Here is a 13,396-nt window from a genome sequence, read left to right as displayed (position 1 = left end):
GTTCAGGAATTTAAGAGCAATATTAAGAAAGCTAACCTTTTTTTGTGTTTTGAAGTTCTGCCTGGTAAATTAAAACTGTATGAGAACTTAAGAAATACAGCAGGTATTAAAAAATGTTATCAGCATTATACAAAATCAATGAGGGAAATTGTACAGTAAAATGTTTCTCAATCATGACAGTGTTATGAAAGAATAAAGCATCTTGCATGTATCCAATTATTCATTTTTGTTATAGGCAAATAGAAAGACACAAAGTATATGCACATGATCTTTCAAAACATATTTTTATTACTTAAATTTTTTACTGAAACACATTCCAGAACTAAATTGTCCAATTTGAGTAAAAACTATGATTAAATTTAGAACATCACATCTATGAACTGTCCAGTTTGACTGACTAAAAAACTGTGATTAAATTTGGAACATTTATCTTATAAAATTATATCAAGTTAAAATTATTCAGATAAGAATTATGCTAATAATTACTATTTTAAGTATCAATATAAATATTTGCAATTTTTTTCACATGGTTAGTTGTATCTTATTATTTCAGCGAGATAATTAAGCTCATTCCTGTGAACAGAATCTTTTGATATATAGGTTTATGGTGTAGAACAGCTCAACCTTTTGCCTAGCGTGAACAATCTAAACAAAAATTGAAAAACTTTGCTACCACCACTACATTTTACAATGATTATTTTTCAGTTTCTCAATAGAAATATTAAAAAAAATATATTTTGCCATTTGCACAACCTATTAAGAATTGGTTACCATTTTAATTATCAAAATTTAAGTTATAATAATAAATTGCGAAATTTGGGCCCGTTTAAGAGAGATCAATTTCTTTATGTCTGGTCATATTTTAGGTAGCTTTAACCGGAAATTAGGATTTCAGTCTGTACTTTTTTTTTCCAAATCTTATGTGGAAGGAAATAAGTGTTCACACAAAAAGGGAATGCAAATTTAATAGCTTTATTTGAAATGCCTTTACTGAAACACATTAGGTATTTTTTTCAGTTCAGCCTAAAGTTAGTATGCGTGTTATTTTTGAAATCTTTCTTCAGTGTGAGTTAGGTCGCAGAAAATTTCTATCAGTTGTTGTTTGTTACGAGATTTTTGAATGTAATAGTTAAAAATGCTTTGTTTCTTTGTGTACCACCAATTGAGAATTACTGATGTAGAGTCATTAGGTTATTTTGAAGCAGGAGTACATGAAAAAGGAGCAATGCCCTTGTCGGGCTCGAATCTGGACCTCTTGAATACGTGTCGTGTGTTCTACCTTACACCACAAAGGAATGCAGAAAGGAGGGAGAAAAATGCCTTATATACTCCCCCTTTTAAAGGGCGACTGTTAATTAGGTGACCCGTTTCCAAATCTTGGTGAAGAATCATCATCCACCATCTTTTAGTTCGGCCGCCATTGTAGAGTCTTATTAGGATTTTTTGATTCAGGAAGACATGAGAAATGCCGATGGTCCGAATGGTCCGAGTCCCACCTGGATCTCTCGAATATGTGCTGAATGTGCTAACTGTAACACCACGAAGGCATGCGGAAAGGAGGTAGAAAATACCTTATAATGGCTGAAAGAGCTAGATGTAATATGTGATCAATGATAGTCTTTTTAATAATAATAATCTTGATTAGCAATAGAAGCATAGAAGAGAACTTTTTCAGAAATGTATATAATTGCAAATGATAAAAGAATGCCTGTAGCCAATGGATGGAAATTTCCTTTTTGCAGTTATCAAGAATTGAGGTAATGATTATTTTTAAACTCAACTTCAAAAGTATCAAATTTTTTCTCATTTTCTTTCACACGAATGGAAGGCCATGTTATCTAATGAAGACGCAAATGGATTTTGAACTAACTCGTATTTCTTTATCTATGTTTATTCAAAATAAAAATATAAGTAATGCTTTCTCTCAGATTTGCAGATACTGATATCCAAATTCCAGTTCATTTTTCAACTGCAACAGTGATTAAACATTTCAGAAGAACCATATTTTGCCACATCTTCGCAAATTTGAATTTTGTTTTCTTATCCATTCAGACCCTTCCTTTTGCAGCTGTGCCGTCAGTACATGAATTTTCCATGAAATTATGTAAAAGTATTACTTGGTCATTACCAGCCTAACCTTCTGGTGCTCCGTAATCAGGATTTCTGCGTTAAAAATTTTGTGTCACATCATATCCCAAACGATTTGTCACATCGTTTGGGAAGCATGAAGCTATTGCATAGTAGAAACAAGTATTTTGCTTTATAATCAGAATTAAACATAAAATAATACATTTCAAAGTAAGAATTGTAAATGCTTCATTTGCAGAAGAAATTTCAAACATATTAAGACATTTTTAAAGCAACACACTTAATTTTTGAAATTTCTGAAGAATTTTTTAGTTTGCGAGCAGTAGGTTCTTACCTTTTAAACATAACGGCAAGACATTTGATGATGGAATGAAAAGTCAACTTTTTATGAAATTAACATAAATGCAAACACATTTCAAGCTTAAAATTAATTAATATATTAATGCAAATTAGAAGAATCATTGAAAGTTTCCTGTAATATTCAAAACTGAATTAATTTTAAATTCAACAAAAAAATTCATTATTTTCTGAAATTGAACATTTTGTATCATTATCTAAATAAGGAAGATATTTGATGCAAAGCAGTTACAAATTATGAAATCAGTTCTTTATTTCATTTGATAACTGTAATAAACTGGGATAAATCTTTAAATATTAGAACTTGCACATAGTATAACATTACAAGTTAGTTGCATTTTTTATATATCTATCTACTATATAATTACATACACACAGTATGATAATAAATTAATTTATTTTTTAAAAATTTATATTACATTTTTTGTTTTATTTATTTATTCTTGATTGATGTTGCATTCATTTCCATTACATAACTTGAGTTTTTGTTTTTCTACATAAGTATTCTCCAGTAGTATCAAATCTGAATTATAATTACTTCAGAATTTCATACATAATTCATATAAGGATAATTTCATTATGATTTTCTAAATAATTTTTTTTATAAATAAAGCTAAGTTCATGCCATAAAATATTAATTTTAAGAATGCTTACCATAACTGTCTGCTTTAAAATAGTCTTTCCATTTATGGGAATTTATGTTTTATATTTCACTTCCATCTTCCATTCTACGAAAACAAGGACTACTGTTATGATTTTGATATGATAATAATTATAAGTAATAAATTTTATTTACTGAAAATTTTTCTTCTATGTATTCTAATTATTGCATTCCTTGTTGTAATTAATTCAATAGAGAACTTATTATAAAATATTCTTAACATAATTACTGTTAGTTTAAAAAAAGGCTCTTTAGAGCTTAAAAAATTTTTTTTTTATTAATAAATTCCTTTTAACTGTTTAACTATCACACTTTTGTCCCAATTAAAATAATTTTCAGGATATTAAATTGAATATTGAAGATTAAAACTAAAGCATTTCATTGGCAGCCTGCCATATGATGCCCAGTTTAAGTTCCAACAAATGAAACAAGCAAGTTGTTCATAAAGCATCAATAGAATTGAGTAAACTAAATTAATTTTAATATTTTAGTTTGACATGTGTACTACATATGTCATGATAACCTTCAGAAATAAAGGCTGTCTGCATAAGACTGCACATATTAAATATCTTTAACAGTTGATAATTTAATATGATCGGATATTTTTGAATCCATTACAGGCAAAGGCAATTTCAGCCATGGAGGCAGGAAGTAAGAGGAGTGGTCCTAACTGGTTTTCCCCATACACTGCTTTGAAGTACTGGCGATCTCTTCGTGGAGACCAAAACATTCGGTGAATTTCAGACTCTTTAAGTATGTGAAAAAAATACATTTTTAAACAACATTTCATTCTGAACGAAATTAAATGTTATACTTTTCACAGAACAGTTTAATTTGAATGAAATATTTTCACAAGTGTTAGTTATTTACATTAGGAAAAAAATTCAAGGTAATTCGATTTTATTTGGTTAAGGATTACAAAAATTAAGATCAACGTTTACTATATTATTAATATTAAAATTATGCGTTATTTCTTTTCTACACTCATGTCCATAAATTAAGGATAATTCGGAGTCACGCGGAAATCGAACTCTAAAATAAATATATCGCCTGTAAAATCACTACGCACATCTTCAAGAATCATGCAAACTTCAGGAAGTAACCAGATGACACCGATGGTACGTCACAATGATGAGAGTGTAAGAGATATAAGGAATACAGGCAAAGAAGTAAAATTGTTCGCAGGCGCTTTATAAGCATTTCAGTGCAATAACCGAATAATTATGACACAAAAAACGCATTTGGATGATTTTTTACGTGGTAGAATTATCGGCCATCTGGAATGTGGGCGTACCCAACTGGAAGTATCAGATGAACTTGGAATTGCCCAGAGTGTCATCTCCAGGATTTGGCAACGATTCCAAGATGATGGTAATGTGAGTAGACGTTACAGCACAGGTCGCCCTAGAGTTACCATGCCGAATGAGGACCGGTATTTGGCAGTTACTGCCAAAAGAAACAGGCGGAGCACAGCCTCAGACCTGTTTCGTCAGCTCTCTTCAGCCACTGGTACGACAATTTCAAGGCAGACCGTGTACAGACGCTTAGGGCAAATTGGTCTCGTAGACCTGTCAGATGCGTTCCACTTACTACAACTCCCTGTCCCCTGCGGTTTGCCTGGAGTAGAGAGCATGCATTGTGGACACCGCAACAGTGGGCTTGTGTGATGTTTTCCGACGAGTCCAGGTTTAGTTTGCAGTTTGATTCTCGCCGGACTTTCATATGGAGAGCTCCAGGTACCTGTTACCACCAAGAAAACATCATTGAACGACACCGTGATGGTGGTGCAGGAGTGCTCGTTTGGGGTGGAGTTATTCTGTGTTCCAGAACTGACCTGTATGTTCAAATTGGAACCATGACAAGCCAAATCTATCGGGACGTCATGCTGGAGCAACATGTACGTTTGTTTCGGGGCGCCATGGGGGCAAAATTTGTGTTTATGGATGACAACGCCCGTCCTTACCGTTAAAACATCGTAAGCGAATGCCTTCAATAGGAGGATATCACCCGTATGGACTGGCCAGCATTCTCACCGGACTTGAATCCAGTAGAGCACGTGTGGGACATGCTTGCCGACGAATTGCAGCCCGTCAACCTCCTCCTACATGTCTACTGGAACTTCGGAGAGCATTGCTTTTTGAGTGGTGTAATGTCCCCCAAGATCAGATCGATAACTTGATACTCAGCATGCCTAGGCGTTGTACGGACTGTATTGCATTGTCTGGGAGACATACAATGTATTAACAATCATACCAACCATGTAATATTGGTTTTTTGTAAATAGGTTTTTTGTGTAATTTACTCCAGGGAGAAGAAGTCGCTAATTTTTTTAATAATATCAAACATATGGCATCTTTTTTTCCTCTTTACCTTTTGTTTAATAAATAAGCTTTACAAAAAAGTCAAATTTGTTTTGCTTCTAACTCTTCCTTTGCCAGATTTTGCATTATCCTTAATTTATGAACATGAGTGTATTTACAAAGCTTCTTCCTAAAATAATATCTCAAATAAAACATGATTTTTTAGCTTCTAAGGTGCCTTTTAAATCGAAAATGAGTCAATTTTTAATTAATGCTCTATTTGGTCCATTTCAAATTAGAGTATCTTTTATTTTAATAGTGAACTACGTTAAATATTGGTGCTCATTTCCATGTACTTAACTTTCTCTGAATATTTTTGAAAGGGAATAAAAAAAAGGACTTTTTAAAAATATTATTTAAAACTTGTAACCGAGTTATTATAAAATGTAAGGGAATAATTCTTTGAATATTTCTCTGATCTTTTTTACTCTTAATTTCAACAATATGAATTCTAAAACTTTTCATTATTACTTCCTTAAGTATGCATCTCATAGAATTTGCTTTACGATACCTTTTAACAGATTGCTTTCCAGTACGCACAATTCTTGCTTAATTAGTTTTATAAACCTATCTGTGAACAGAATTTCAATTTATGTTTACAGTTCAATGTTAAGGTTATTATATATTTAGATAATATTTATAATCATTATAAATTTAGATATATTTAATAATTAGATTTCTTCCCAGTAACTTTCACAGGAGTTTATGAATGCATAAATCCTTCATTTCAAATACATTTATAAATAATTTAATAAATATTTACGTATTTTGTTAAAGGCAGCTACTTGCTTTTTGCAAGCATAGATATTTCATATTTTTCATTTTCGGCGTGTGCAAATCTTTAATTTCTGTGCATTCACTATATTTTTCGAGTTAAGTTATTTACAATAATTTAGCATATAGCAAAAATTTTACATAAGTGTGTGTGATTATGGCAAAGCCTCGAGGGCTATCTGCCTAAGAGGAGGGATGCCTTCGTGGAGGACTTTCTAAGGGAAACTGGCTCGTATAGACGTTACACATGGGGAAAACCACGAAAACGCCCATGCAGCCAGCCCGTTCGTGGGATTCGAACCTCGGACCGAACTACCAGTGTTCAGCGACTTTACCACTCGGCCGCTGGTGGGCAGTTTTACATAAGAAATCTATATTAATATAATTAATTAATTTTTAATTATGATATTAAGAGCAAATATTGTAATTCGCTCTAGTTAGACATTCTTTGTCTATGAATGAGACCTGCGTAGGTTCTCGAATTTCCGGGAAGAAAAGTCTTGCATGGAAAACATTTAACAATCTGGAATCAATAAGAGGGCCGACCATTCATGATCGGACTTCTTTTGGCAGGATACACAAATTTTTTCACCTCCATCGATTACCCTGTTTCAAATTCTTAATAAGCTGTCTTGATGATGTGGCACGTTCACATAGTCACATTACCTTGACCGCACATGGTACTTTCGCCGAATTCGCAAATGTATCTGTCTTCTGTTCCACACATTTGTGTAAAATTGTACATAATTTTACGCAAATGTGGGGTTACAAATCAAGGAAAAGTTAACTTGTTGGCATATCTGTCTGTATATTTATTAATTTTGACAAGGATTGCAGCATTTTTAGTTAACCCAAAGTGAACATTTTTCAGTTATATAAAAATGGAATGATGTAAGAAAGGCAAACTAATTAAACTTAAAAGGACCTGTGAGGTCAAGAATTTTGCGCATTAAGCTGTAAAATTTGAAATAAAATTATGAAGTAAATTCATCAAGCTATAGCCATGAGCTAAAGTGATACTTCGGTTCCTTTGCAAAATATTATAAACACAAAGTAAAGATCCAATTGTAATTTAAAATGTAGAAACACAATATGTGTGAAAAACTAATTAAGAAAATTAGAAAAAGATGAAAGCTTAACTTGATTCAAACTTAAAAGTTAGTATGTATGTAGAATAAAGTGTAAGCTATCTCAACACATATTAGAAAAAAACTACAAAAACATCATATTAATAAAACAATAACTACTACAAGCAGCGGTAAATGGAATAATTAGCCTAATTCGAATATCACTATGCACGTCTCTCCTCTAAAAATTTTTAAAAAGTACATGTTACAATAATATGTGGATACCAAAAACTTTTTTTTTATTTAAAACATTTTGGCATTTGGAACATAAAATAAAAATAGCGTATGCTCTATCAAGGGTATCGAAAGACGTATATAATTTTAAAGGTGCCATAAATTATTTTGAATTCTTTAAGCATAACATTTTTGCTAAAATCTATATCTTTGCAGTTCAACAGCTTAGAATTTTATAAAACTAATTCAGAATCAAAATCACTGTTGTTAGTTATCGAAAAATAACCAAGATGTCATTTTTGCTTAAATGTCACTAAACTATACAATTATCTATCACACAATGAATGTTTCTTTTATGCGGAAGTATGGAACTGTTGTGTGTCGAAATACTATCAAAGCGCTGTCAAGGGAGCTTCTGGATGTAAACAAAAAACACCCCGTCTGGAGACCTAAGCCTGGGAGTAGTGTTTCACTCATAGTGCCGGGTTGGCCCTTTTTTCATTCTTACCTCTATGGTTTCAGCAATACTTCCCCCTGAGAAAAATTACAAAAATTGAAATATATCTGATTATTTCAAACAATAAATACATTTTTTTTCTTTCTAGTTGTTTATATATTATAATGAAACTATATAAACAGGCTCCAGTTTCTATATGATTCGAGTTTTCTATAATGATGTTCACCTTAGAAATCATGACTGTTGGTTATATTCAACACCAATATTGTTTATGTTCTCAGATATGCTGCTCACGATGAGAGGTTTCAAACCATTTATTCCTGAAATATATGCGAGCCCACCAGCGGCCGAGCGGTAACGTCGCTGAACACTGGTAGTTCGATCCGAGGTTCGACTCCCGCGAATGGGCTACATGGGTGTTTTCGTGGTTCTCCTCATGTGTAACGTGTATACGAGCCAGTTTCCCTTAGAAAGTCCTCCACGAAGGCATCCCTTCCCTTAGGCAGATAGCCCTAGTGTGCTTTGCCATAATTAAATACACCACCACCACCACACACCACCTGAAATATATGCTGTGTTGCAAAAAGTGTGCTGCTCAGTAAGAAGATTTTAGTTACGAATATTACAAATTAGAAAGAAACGTGCTTATTGGAACGATTGTTATCTGTATTCTGTATATTATCGTGACTAGAGTCAGAAATGTATGTATGTATGTGTTTATATGTATGTGTGGGTATACATATATAGGTACGTACGTATGTATAGATAGATACATGTACACTGCAGAAAAAAAAGAGGGGAAGAGTTCTATATTTCACGTTTTACTGGGTCGATTGACGAAATTCAAATTGCGTTTTTCATGTCTCGAAAGCGCGACTTAAGATATATATACTAGATTTATATACAGCATATTGACATAAAATCGGACTTTCTATGAAATAATCTATCAATTTTTTTCTGTATTCTGATTCTACGACTTAAATTATGCCTCGATGTCAAATTTTGTAATTTTTGGTGAGAAATTTATGGAGAAATTTAAAAATTTATCTTGGTGTATTTTTTTTCAGTTTGCGCCACGAATAATTCACTTGGCGGAATTCTTAATTTATAGTAACCTACTTACTTTCCTTATTTTTCATTGATGCACGAAAGAAAAAAAGGTCCATCGTGTATTCTTTCAAATAATTTTAACAAAGTGCATAAACCACATTTTCGTTACTCTCGCTCATATTAAATACGCCAAATTTCAAAGCACGCTAAAATGTAAATTCACAAATATCGTACGAAATTTTGAATAAAAAAACTCTAATTTTTTGCAGATATGCATAGAAATTCATCGACTTTAAGATGATGTTAAAAATTTTATAGGATATAATTCAAATTTTTTTCCGAAAAATTTATAAAGATTATTTAAAAATATAAATTTTAAAAATAAATCATAAAAAATTGAAGAATTTTATTTGGAATGAAACTAAATTTATACTTATAAAATACTGGCGAATAAATTGTGTTTTCATTCTTCGTCAAATGTTGTCGTCAATCACTCCCGATTCAGAACGCAATACTATTACTGTGGGCCAAAAAATACAAATCTTGGATCATTTCGGCAATGAGACTCATTTATCTGTTCCTGCTTAAGACATTTAACCCTTTGCGGCACAGTGTGTCCGGTCTGGACACACCTAAAAATTTCCTTCTGTACGCACAGAAAAATTGAATGAAAAAGGTTTTATAAGTTACTATAGATTACTCCGAGCCTTCTTTATTTATAGTAGATGGCAGCTCAACACAAACCAGTCCATATATTTTAGCCATGTTTAGTTTTTCAAGACCCTCATTTTTCAAACAAATCTTCCAGATATTTTTAGGGTATAAAAGGAATTGTTTGAAAAGAAATTTATATGTTATTTTTTGGCTGTATGCTAATCTCCTTATTCTATATTAGTTTTAAATTTTTACCTTGAAATCTTGCCTAAAATCAAACGGCGAACCCTAGGTGTACCCAGACCGGGCTCACCGATCATCTAGGACAACTGAGAGTCTGTATTCTTTGTTTCTCCGCACCTCATCGGTCAGTTCATTGACAACAATGCTCGTTTCAGCACTCTTTCCGAAGCTCTATTCAATCCGTGTGTCCACTTTGGGCACAACCGCAGAATTAAAAGATAAATGCTATCTTCACAAAATTTTACTTGTGTACTCCTCTAGGCCTAATTAAACTGCCTACTTTTTTTTTTTTTTTTAAATCAGAATTCCAACTTTAAAAGGTAGCGTGCCGGAAAGAGTTAATGTTGTTAGACGAAGCAAGGGTGAATCAATAGGAGTTCAGCATATCCCACAAACAGTAAAATACCATCAAAAATAAATGTTTTCGAATTTTTTTTTTCACTGCTGATGCCACTGGAAGTCTAGTTCCTGTTGATAGAATGATAATATATATATATAGTATATAGAAGTGTTAAAACGTAAGATTGTGCCATTCTCAGTGGCGTAGCTAGGGTGGGGCAAGGGGGGACATCTGTCCCCGGGCGCAGCATTCAGGGGGCGCCAAATTGATGTTACGAAATTTTAGAATGAAATGCTTTCCGTTCTTGGCACAGAGAAAGAGGCGCAAAATCTTCAGTTGTCCCCGGGCGCTGAAAACCCTAGCTACGCCTCTGGCCATTCTCGAAAACTTTTCTGGGACATTTCAACATTCTGGGACATTTCAACGACTTTGCTGCATGCCACAATTCGAAATCTGTCAAAAGATTCATGTTAGAAAATAAAATTACTATGCTAGATTCGCTTGAAAATTCACCAGACTTGAATCCGTTCGAAAACTTGTGCCATATCCTAAAGAAACATTTTAGCACAATAGACTGTACGACAAAAAAACGCATGATTAAGAACGTTATAAAAGTGTCGTTCCGTGATAAAGAAGTGAAAAATATATCCACAAAACGATTAGATTCAGTGCCTAAGGCCGTTTATGCTAAAGGGCATATTTCCTATTAATTTTATTATTATTACCGTATATGGAGGTATATACTTAAATGATAAAAAAAATGATTTGTCAAAGTTAATTCGCACGCTATAGTACAATATGCACGGAAATTGATATTCTGGATCATCTTGTGTTTATCTGCATGACCTGCTTCTCCGCCGTTAGCCTGGATAGTCGAGAATAAGCTGCAGAAAATTAAATTTATGTCTGTACATACAAGTACATTGAAGATTAAATTTGTCTCAATTTTAGAATAGACTATAAAACCGTGCTATAAGAAATAAATAAATAAAGGTATAATAATCATATTTTTTTTTAATAACAATTAGGGTTTCTTTTCTCATAAACTGAGTAGTTCGTTTTAATTCTCCTAGTGAAGTGGTTTTCAGTTTAGAAACAGTCTTCACGCCTATTAAATAAATCGCCCATGTTTCCTGATTAGCAACTTCATCTATGGGTCCCTGGGAAAGAGGGGCTGTCTCGATTGCGACGTGCGCGACCTTGTAGAGACATTAGGTATGTTTTTAGAAAGAGGCAAGATGAAAAATTAACAACGCCTTCGCCGGGAATCGAACCGCGGACCTCTGGAATACCGGCCCAGTGTGCAGAACCACTACACCACGAAGGCACGCTAGGGAAGTGGGAGAAATACCTTATATACTCCCCTTTTTAAAGGGCGACTAGTGTTTTAGGGGACCTAGTCGCCAAATCTTTGGTGTGGAGAATCATCATCCACAACCCTTTTAGTTCGTGCGCCACTGTAGAGACATTAGGTGTTTTTTTAGAAAAAGGCAAGATGAAAAATTAACAACGCCTTCGCCGGGAAACGAACCGCGGACCTACCTCTGGAATACGGGCCCAGTGTGCAGAACCACGACACCAGGAAGGACGCTTGGAAAGTGGGAGAAATACCTTATAACCTCATAAATGCGTTTACAAATAAATAAAAAAAGAAATAAAATTAATTTTTCAAATTTCACATTACGCCCAAATGGGAATTTGTTTCATTTACAGACATATACACGTTTCCAGAGCATTTGGGCTAAAAATATTTCCAAAAGAGCATATCTTTAGGATTTCCGATAGACAGACTCGCTCGCTGGAGATAAAAATATTTCGCTTTGAAATCGTCGAGTTTTTTTTTAATAAAAAATTCTTTAAAGTTGTGCAAAATATGAAATAGACAATAAAACAAATTCCCAATTCGGGCTTCCATGTGCTTATAGTCGGGTGGTGGGCTGCGTTATTCAAAATTTGCTGGCTCTGGGTACTGTTGTTTTTTCACAATGTGAGAAACATAGACGCGTTCACGCAGATTCTTTATTATTTGGTGTTGTTGCTTACCCTCGAAAGATCTGACATATGTCACATCAGCTCCAGACGGTTGTTGACCACCAAAAAGTCAATAAGGGGATCGGATACTAAGTCTCCCTTAGAAAGTCCGATTCAATTCCAGTATGTAATTCGGTGAAGATAGATGGTCGATATTGTTACTTTCTCTGTTTTTGTTCTGTAAAACATAAATCAACGGAAATTGCAAGTACAGACAGCTTTCAATATGGGAATCCAACACAGGTGATTTAGACCTCTTAGAAAAAACTTAATCTTAACTTAAGGGGACTCATACACCTTAAACCCCTCAAGATCTTCACATATGTGACTGTTGCAAGAATTGGGATATTTTATTTATTTTAAAAGCAATTACTTCCAACTTTTTATAGCTGACTACAAAACATAGCTACTTTGGAAACTAGTAACCAGAAAGTTTGTGTTGCCACAAATATTTTTGTAATTTAATCCTCTTCGTGACAAAATATTTCGCCATGTTTCCACCTTGCGCGCATGATATTTTAAAAATGGCTAATGGTACATACTTGAAATTCGATGGAAGTCTTTACATGGGCACTATTTTCTAACTGAACCAACAATCTGATGAATATTTTAATATTGAAAAATTTTATGGGCGAAAACATTACAAATTTTGTTAATAAAATACATTTTATAAACTCAACTCAAAATAAAATAAAAATTTAACGTGAAATTTTTAGAATTTTAGGTTCACGGTAGTTTCCAAATGTTATAAAAGCTATATATTAAATATGGAATTAAATTATGAAACGGAATGTTTTAAACTGCGCGCAAGTTGGAAACATGACGAAAAATGTTGTCACAAAGCGGATTGAATTATAAAAATATTTGTGGCAACACATACGTTCTGATTACTATTTCAGAAAGCAGCTATATTATGTAGTCAGCTGTAAAAAGTTGGTAGTAATTGCTTTTAAAATAAATAAGTTATCCCAATTTTCGAAACAGTCACCTATTCGAACATCTTATGGGTTTTAAGGTGTATGAGTCCCCTTAATTATCTTAACTTAAAACTTAACAAGAAAACTTAATCTGTTTGCTGGG

General features: G+C 33.2%; 1 long non-coding RNA gene across 1 annotated transcript in view; it reads right to left on the bottom strand.

Moving 5' to 3' along the window:
- The window catches only part of LOC118205670 (uncharacterized), a 258,320-nt gene that overhangs the window by 159,738 nt on the left and 85,186 nt on the right, over window positions 1–13,396 (bottom strand). The window contains exon 2 of the long non-coding RNA XR_015039892.1: window positions 3,100–3,173. This is a non-coding gene — a long non-coding RNA (uncharacterized LOC118205670). The remainder of the gene's footprint in view (window positions 1–3,099; window positions 3,174–13,396) is intronic.

The sequence above is a fragment of the Stegodyphus dumicola genome, chromosome 2 (assembly GCF_044657685.1).
Source record: "Stegodyphus dumicola isolate Sdum_Otavi_A_Nest chromosome 2, ASM4465768v1".
Lineage (NCBI taxonomy): Eukaryota > Metazoa > Arthropoda > Arachnida > Araneae > Eresidae > Stegodyphus > Stegodyphus dumicola.
This window is presented reverse-complemented; position numbering and strand designations above follow the sequence as displayed.